This window comes from Equus asinus, chromosome 8, assembly GCF_041296235.1.
Source record: "Equus asinus isolate D_3611 breed Donkey chromosome 8, EquAss-T2T_v2, whole genome shotgun sequence".
Classification (NCBI taxonomy): Eukaryota; Metazoa; Chordata; class Mammalia; order Perissodactyla; family Equidae; genus Equus; species Equus asinus.
The window spans coordinates 86,575,974-86,584,019 of record NC_091797.1 but is presented as its reverse complement, the minus strand read 5'-3'; the positions used below and the strand labels follow the sequence as shown (position 1 = coordinate 86,584,019).

Here is an 8,046-nt window from a genome sequence, read left to right as displayed (position 1 = left end):
GGCGGCCCTGTTGCTATGACAAATTTCTCTTGTTGCTCCGTGTTTTTAAAATTGAAAAATTTTTTTTATGACCCACATAAAAAGGTACATACAGCCTCCTTGTAAAAATACGTGGAAAAATTTCCATCTTATGCTCCATTCAAGGGCGGCTCACAGGGCTGTGGACCAGGAAAGCTTGTCTGAAGGCTTCTGAGGGCTCTGGGACCTCTGACACTTGGGGGGACCCCACCCCACACCACGGCGACCCTCAAAACATCCCTACAGATCCCACTACATGGATGCATTTCTTATAAAAATATCTTGCAAAGGTTTTAAAATAACTCCAACTATGTGGGGTTTTATGAAGAATAAATTATTCATCATGTTCTTGTGATCTGTGCTTTTCTATTTCTAAGGACACGAGTGCTGTTGAAAAGCAGTGGAGTCGCTAATGAATTGTAGACATTCAATCAGACATTTATTAATTTTGATTTTTGAGTTGCCCGTTGGTGTTCTGGGGTCGGTCTGCCTGTAATTTCAGGTTTCAGATGTCTCCGTAGGCCCTCGACAAGCCGATGGACCTCAGGGTCCGGGCCTCTGATGTTGCGCCAAGGGGCCGGGGCGACTCCTTGGGTCGTGGTTTTCCCATATGCAAAATGGGAGGGGTTCCAGAAAAGATGCGCAGAGAGAGAGAGCCAGGGAGGGGCGGGGGAGGGGAGGATAAAGCAAATGGGGCAAAATATAAATGATCGGTGACTTAGGGTGAAGGCATAAGGAAGTTCTTCGTACTTTGTTGCTACTCTTCTGTAAGTTTCAAATATCGAACTGAAAAATAAAATGAAATTATATGAAAATGGAAAATGCAAACGCCCCCCTCCCCTGGTGGTGGTGGCGGGTGGGGTGGGCTGGCTCAGTGGGCAGCTTCCAGGCTGTGCTCCCCTGGAGCCGGGAGGGGCGCCGGCGACCAGGCGCTGGAGGGGCGTGGCCCCCCATTCCCCGTGCCCTCCCGCTGAACGGGTCCATTTTCACATGCTGTATATTTTGGGGGATCTGCACAGAGTCTTCTGGAAGAAACGGGTCCTCTAGAGAAAAAGTCAGAGATGGGTGGCCGTGGAGGAGATGAAGGCAGGTCTGAGGCCCGGAAGGGTTTGAGCCCAGGGGTCTCGGAGGCCGGGGGTTTTTCAAACAGTGAAGGGAAGAGAAGCCAAGTGGCTGGTTGTAGATGGGTGGGTGGGGCAGGCGGAGGAGCTGGCAGAGGGAAGCAGAAGACGCCCAGAGGGTGGATTTGGTCTCACCACCCCGCCTTGCCAGCCAGCACTGACCACGTGCCAGACGCTGCTCCAGGAGCCTTACAAGGCTCTGCCAGTCTTTAATTCTCACAATACCCTGCCAGGCAAGGACTGCTACTATCTCATGTTACAGAGGAAGAACAGGCTCAGAGAGGCAAAGTCACTTTCTCAAGGTCACACAGGAGCGGCAGAGCTGGGATGCAAATCTGAACACCTGGCTCCGGAATGTGGCTTCACTTCTTCTGTGTTGACAATGCAGCAAGAACAGAGCCTTTGGTGACCGATCCAAGGTCAGGGCCAGGAGGGAGGGTGGGTGCAGGTGGGCTTCCAGAAACGACCCACAATTATGGCAACACCATGTACTAAGCGCTTACTCTGGGCCCCGTGCCTTACACGCTACATGTGTCATCTCAGAGAATCCTGCCAACCAGCCCTGCGAGGCTGAGATTACAATCTTCATTTTACAGAAAGGACAAGAGAAGCCCAGAGAGGGCAAGTGCCTTACTCAAGATCACACAGCAAGAAAGTGGCAGGGCTGGGATTCAAACCCAGGTCTTTCCGACCCCAAAGGCCTGTGTTCTTGACCTCTAGGCTGAAATGCAGTGGGGTTGGTGCTTCTGATCCATTCCTAGTAGCTCACAGTAACAGCTGGCCCTGGGGAGGGAGGAGTGGGCATGAGGGCTGGCTCAATTCATCACACGTTTCCAGTATGGGTCGGGTCCAGTGTCGGGAGCTGGGGGGACAGCAGGCCAGAGGTAGAATGAAAAGGCAGTGTGATTTAAGAAGGGGTGGATGTGTTGGCAAAGCACAGACTTGCCCGGCAGAAGGGGCGATCAAATTTCCCAGGTAGGTGGGAAGAGAAGGGGCAACTCCGGAAGGCTGACTGGAGGTGAGGACACCTGAGCTCGGTTTTGAAAAATGACAAGGTTACCAGGAGGCTGGGCACAGGGCAGCGAGAGAGGGCGTTCCTGGCAGAAGGGGAGCCCCAGGCAAAGGTCATGGGTTTGAAACTGCCTGCTAGGGTCAGAGCAGAGGGAGGGGAAAGAGTGGGCCATGTGGCTGGAGAGACAGGCAGGGGCAATGTCACAAAAAACCTGCGTGTGTGTGCGTGTGCGTGCGTGCACAGCAGAGTTGGGAGAGTTCCAGGGAAACTGGGAGGAGCGTCTGCTCAGGACTTGCTGTGTGGCTTTGAGCAGCTGCTAGCCTTCTCTGGGCCTCCATTCCACACCCTGGAAAATGGAAGCTTTCCCATCAACAAGCCATGTGCAGCCAGACACCACCTGAGGGCTGGGAACAGTGGGCAAGCTCCTCCCATCTGCACGGCTGGAACAACCCTGCTGTCCGCACCCCCAGGCCTCCAGGGTGGTCCCACCACTCCCTGAGCGGAAAGCAGTCTCCTCCAGCAGGAGGAGCTGGGTGGGTGGGGCCCCAGGGCTCCCGGGGGAGCAGCGGGCCTTCTCCACCCCCACCAGGAAAGCCCCCGCCCCTGGCCCCAGACCCAGCCTTCCCACTGCGTCCCACCCAGGCCCCACTCAGTGCTGTTAACCCTTCCCAGGCTGGACGGAAGCTCAGTGGCCGGGCGCTGGCCGAGCGCACAGAACCAAGCGGGCTGCCGCGTCCTCCTAACTCTGCCTCCTTCGCAGTTCCCAAAACTCAGCTTCTCGCCTGTGTTTCTTCCCTTCGCCTCAGACAATCCCCACCAGCTCCAGGAACCCCGCTTCCGTCTCCCGGCCTCCCCGGGCCTGGCCTGCAGGACGGGAGAAGGAACTGTCACCTTACTGGAACACACAGCGCACAGTCACAAAGCACGTCTCCAACACAGTTTTGGGCTCGACCCACCCATCGGGTCACTCTGCAGTCCTCCCGGTGGTTGAGAACCAGACCTTGGCCGTCAGGAGGAAGTGCCTGGGTCCTCGGCCCGGCTGGCCTGAGCGGGCTGCTGGCTGTGGTCATCCATCTATTCATTCAATTGACAAACATTTATTGAGCAGCTACTGTGTGCCCAGCACCAGGCGCCGCCCCGCAGAGCTTCTGTGCGGAGGGGGAGATGGATGTTGCGTCCACAACACGAAAGATCGTTGCATTACAATAGAGCTGGAGGCCGCCGCAGGGACAGGCTGCTGTGAGAATGCACGACAGGGGTGCTGACCCGAAGAAGGTGACATGTCAAGTGACATCTGAAGGTTTGGCTTCTTCAAGTCTTATCTCAGCTTTGCCATCTCTTTAGTTTTCTCCTTCCTGGGAGATGAAGGAGGCAGGAGCCCCGTGCAAACAGAGTGAAGACGTTGTACTGGGGAGCCACGGAATGTTGTTGAGCAGTGGCATGCTACTGAACAACATGGAGCATCAGGAAGGCGGCTCTAGCAGTGTCCCAGGGGAGAGGAGAAGCCTGCATTTGGGAAGGTAGCCTAACGGAAGGGGAAAAATTCCAATAATTATTGAGAGCTAACTGTGTGTTAGACTCTGTTCTAAGCATGTTGTGTGCATCAACTCATTTCATTCTCCCAACAATGGTTGGAGGTAGGTACTTTATTCCTTCCACGTGCAGAGGAGAAAGCTGAGATTCAGAGAGGTTAGGAAATTGCCCAAGGTCACACAGCTAGCAAGTGCAGCAGGGACTCAAACACAGATCTGCCTGCCACCAGGCCAGTGTTCTGGTCTCCTCTGGGAACAGCCCTGTATTCATTTCCTATTGCTGCTGTCACAAATTGCCACAAACTTAGTGGCTTAAAAAATACAAATTTATACTTCTACAGTTCTGGAGGTCGGAAGTCCAAAACGAGTCACTTGCCGCTAAAACCAGGGTGTCAGGAGGGCTGATTCCTCCCGGAGGCTCCAGGGGAGAATTTGTTCCTTGCCTCTTCCAGCGTAGAGGCTGCCGGCATTCCTTGGCTTGCGGCCGCAGCACTCAGATCTCTGCTCCGGTCCTCACCTTCTCCTTCTGACCTCAGGCCTGCCTCTTAGAAGGACGCTTCTGATGACAGTGGGCCTGCTTGGATAATCCAGGACAATCGCCCTATCTCGAGACCCACAATTTAATCACCCCCATAACTTAACCACAGAGCATTGAAGGAATCGGAGAAGACTAACGACTTACCCAAGGCCACACAGCCTGTCATTGGCTGAAACGGAGCTCCCATTCCTAAAGGAAATCCAAAATAGGCAGAGCTTGGACTTCCGGAGAATCCTTCGCTTCTCTGAAGGTTCCTGTGGTTTGACAGCCTCTGTGGCGGGCGCAGGTTAGCATCCTATGACCAGGGGGACTGAGGAAGCTTCAGGCAGAGGGTTAGGAACCCGTGAGCGCTAACGATGGAAACGGACACCAAGGGGTGTGGAATTAAGACATAGGTTCATCTACACTGGGGTGGACCAATCCCTGGGACAGGACGGGGCGGACCCGGGACCAGCCCCCAGCCTCCAGGACCCACTGGGGACTTTTGCCCGAGGACAGAGTGGGATGGACCAGGCAAAGCCCCTCCCCGGGTCCAGAGCAGGCATTGCTAATCGATCACCGCGCTCTTTCCAGCCAGGCCGGGATGTGGCCTGAGATGCCCTTTGACACAGAGCTCCAGGATTCTAGGACCAGCCAGCGGGAGCGGGGCGTCGATGGAGCTCATGGAGCATCTTGGAACTACACACGGTTTCCCAGGGAGTAAACAGAGGCCCCTCCGCATGCCCCGGGGGCACCGCGCTCGCAGGCCCCGTATCCCCACGTCAGGACTTAAAGAGTTTGGAATCTGCTATTTTTTTTTAAAATCCCAACTCCTTTTCACTCGAAGCAAGGAAAAGCCAAACTTCTCAGCCGTGTTCAGAATGGGTGGCCGGAGACCTGCGTCCCGAGGCCCCTGCTCCTCCCTGCGGACCCCGTGGGGCTGTGCCTCCCGCCTCCATCTCGCACGCAGGGCCCTGGCCTGCAGTCCAGCATCCTCGCTCTGCCGCTGGTGGAACCCGCACCTCATCACAGCCTCTGGCTGGCTCGGGAGGCAGCAGGAGGCCGGCTCCATGCACCCGTGCAGCGCCTGCTCACCGCCCCCCTTCCAGGATTCCCGCGGGCCTGCTCTTCGCACAGGCTGCTTCCTCCCCGCCTCCTCCTCCTCGTCCCCTACCTCCTTCCCCGTCTTCTCCTCCTCCGTCCACAGCAGGTGAGGAAACTGAGGCTCAGAGAGGTGAAAGCACTTGCCCAGCTCACACAGCTCACGGTGGTGGAGACGGGGATTCCATCAAATCCATCCCGTCTGGTCCCAGCACCTCCGTTTTCCATCACTGTTCACCGGAGGGACGCGGGGGTGTGTTCCGGCATCCAGAACATATCCCTGATGGAAACGCGTGTATCCGTGGGTCTCAGACTTGAGCGAGCACCAGAATCCCCTGGCAGCTCGTTAGCGCACAGCCGTCTGGGCCTCCCCGAGAGGGGTGATCCGGCAGGTCTGCGGTGGGGCCTGACCGTCCGCCTTCCTGACGAGCTCCCCAGTGACGCTGCGGCTGTTGGCCCGGAAACCGCGCCCTGAGAACTGCGGGTCTCTAGTCACAATGAACCTTTACATGGTGGTGTGTAGGGTCCCCGTTGCATTGTGGGAATAACCTGTCCCGTGGACCAGGAGACTTTGGGACGGCTGCTCTGCTGCTAACTGCGGGGTGACTTCGGGCGAGTCCCTTGCTTTCTCTGGATCCAGTGTTCCCATCTGCAGTAAGGGTGTGGATGAAATGCTCTTAGGCCCCTGGGCAAACCTGGCAGAGTGGGGAGGAGAGGGGTTTGGAGTCAGGCTGGCTCTGACTTCTGACTCTAGGGAGCTGTGTGACCTTAGGCAAGTGACTTAACCTCTCTGTGCTTCCAGTTATTATCTTTGAAATGAAAGAGTTAGACTAGATGGTTTCTAAGTGTAAATCTGTCTTACTTAAGGGTTGAGGATCGTGGGGAGAGGAAGGTGAGCTTCTAAGGCTCCTCGGATGGTGAAGGACATGTTTCTCCACCTGCGTAAGCCTTTGAGGCTCAAAGAAGAGGAAGTGTCCCCTCCTTCCCTCCCTCCCTCCTCTCTGTTTCTTTCTTTCCCCTCTCCCCTCTCTCCTCTTCCCTCCCTCCCTCCTCTCTCTCCGTTACCTTCTTCCTTCTGCTCCTCCCTCCGCCCTCCCCTCTCTTTCCCTTTCTACACAAGTTATTTTCAGCAGCCTCGGCTTTGGAATCAGACAGACCTGGGTTCAATCACGCCTCACAATCTGGGGGCCTTTTTCCCGTCCGTGGCCCCAGCATACTCATCTGTAAAATCGGCGAGTGGCCTTCCTGCGGCATTGCTGGAGGTCCCATGACTTACTCTACGGGAAGCACTAGGCACAGGGCCGTGTGCACAGTGGGCCCTTCTGTTACTTCTAAGAGCCCGGCTCCGGAGCCAGACAGCCTGGTGGGAATCCCAGCTCTGCCACCTGCCAGCTGTGTGGCCTTGCGGGACTGACTTAACCTTTCTGTGCCCCGATTTCCTCATCCGTGAAACGAGGGCAGAAATAGTATGTACTTCCTAGGGTTCCAGGATGATTAAGTACCAAGTGCCTAGCACCCTGCCTGGCTGTCAGCTATTTTGATTATTTTGCTGCTGATGGCGATGATGTCACAGTAATGCAGGCGATGAGCCAGGCACCGTGCTTCATGCTGGGGACAGAGCAGGGGACAAAATACAGTCCCTTCCCCAGGGAGTTCCCAGGGCAAGGGAGAGAGACCCCCCAACAGCAGGGACAGCACTGCATCAGTGCCAAGATGGGGGGAGCCCCAGGGCCGAGGGGAGCCCAGAGTAGCCCCCAAGGGGCGGGAAGTCTTCCCCTCCAGGTGGCCCCCAGGCTGAGACCTGAAGAGCGGGCAGGTGACCCTCTGAATAATAAGTATGCTCATAGGAATTTTGTGTAAGAAAATAATTGAACAAGTGTGAAATGGTGTGTTTATCACAGTCACAAAGTTGAAAATAACCTTCACCAAAAAACTAAATAAACTGTGGTGCATCTATTTAATGAAATAGCTGTTAAAACAGAGTCGGGTATGTATTATATATATATGTATATATACACCTTGTCATTGATGATAAAGCAGGTTGCCATATGGTATGTATACTATGACTGAGCCATTTTGCATTTATATAAAATATATATATGGGTGTGTGTGTGTTCATACAAGGTGTTAATGATATTTGTCTCTAGGGCGCAGAGTTTGGGTTGAAAACAGACTTTATATTTGAAGAGCAAAGGGTCTGAACGAAACTAAAGGTTTTGATGTATTTTGTCTCAGAGCTCTCGGGAAATGGTGTATCAGTGTATATTCCACTTACGTATAAGATTTTTGCTTGCCTATAACATTTACTAAAATCAAACATTATAAAACATTTTAATCTTTGTTCATTTGATAATTTAAAAAAATCTCATTGCTGTTGTAATTTACAAAAAAAAAAAAAAAGAGAGAGAGAGAGCGCAGGAGGTCATCAGGGCACAATTAGGGGCAGGAAGGGCGGCCAGGTGGAAGGAACAGCACGCACAGGGCTGGGGTGAGGCGGTGGCCAGGGCGGTGGGATATCCGGCAGCCAGTCTCGCCGGCCGTCTGGAGCTCCCGAGGCCCTTGCAGGGAGCGGGCGCCTTCTCCCAGCCGCGGGGCTGCATGTGCTCCTTGTTTGCGCTCAGACGTGGGCACTGCTCCCAGCTGGGCTTGGCCGCCAGAGGGGAGGGTCGTCCTGAGCTGGCCTTGCCACCAGCCACCACCCACGAGCCTGGTCCTGGGCTGGCAGAGGCCCCCACTCCGTGCAGC

General features: G+C 54.9%; 1 long non-coding RNA gene across 1 annotated transcript; it reads right to left on the bottom strand.

Moving 5' to 3' along the window:
- Positions 1 to 389: 389 nt before the first annotated feature.
- On the bottom strand, positions 390 to 5,778 carry LOC123288027 (uncharacterized). The gene is made up of 3 exons (XR_006531513.2): positions 5,375 to 5,778; positions 4,366 to 4,571; positions 390 to 804 (listed from the first exon to the last, which is right to left on the bottom strand). It is a non-coding gene; the product is annotated as an uncharacterized lncRNA (long non-coding RNA).
- Positions 5,779 to 8,046: the final 2,268 nt, after the last annotated feature.